At 62.8% G+C, this 470-nt stretch overlaps 1 pseudogene; it reads right to left on the bottom strand.

The window, feature by feature from the left end:
- Positions 1-245: 245 nt before the first annotated feature.
- LOC106727412 overlaps positions 246-470 on the bottom strand; it is a 922-nt pseudogene continuing 697 nt past the window's right edge.

Below are 470 nucleotides of genomic sequence, written 5' to 3'. Positions count from 1 at the left end.
CCTCAGTGGCCCAGTTGCTCACCACTGTCACCAGTTCATTTGTGGCCCCTGCAGGGCCCCTGTCCTGCCACCCACCAGGAACTTTCCCCCCATACCCCACCCGAACCCTAACCCTAACCCTCATCTCAGGATGGAATTCTGGCAGGAGTACCCCAAACCCAGACAAGCCAAGACTGAGGCCCCAGCGGAGGAGATGGGAGGACTGGGCAGGGGTGGGGATGGCTCTGAGCAGGACAGATCACTTCATCCGTGGAGCCCACGTGCTTTATTGGTGGGTACACACTCAGGAAGGGTCGACAGAGCCCAGACCATGGATCCAGCCCAGCCTTCCTCCTCCAGGACCACGGTGGAGGGGCGTCACATCCATTGGGTCTTCTCTGAGGACACCCAGAGGGAGGTTGGGAGTCCTCGTGCCCTCGCCCGGCCTGGTGGGGGGGTCAAGGCCAGTACCCCCCCCCCGGGTCCACTAC

Source organism: Myotis brandtii, unplaced genomic scaffold (genome assembly GCF_000412655.1).
Source record: "Myotis brandtii unplaced genomic scaffold, ASM41265v1 scaffold421, whole genome shotgun sequence".
NCBI classification, from domain to species: domain Eukaryota; kingdom Metazoa; phylum Chordata; class Mammalia; order Chiroptera; family Vespertilionidae; genus Myotis; species Myotis brandtii.
Note: the sequence above shows the minus strand (reverse complement) of the source record. Positions and strands in the feature narration are given on the sequence as shown.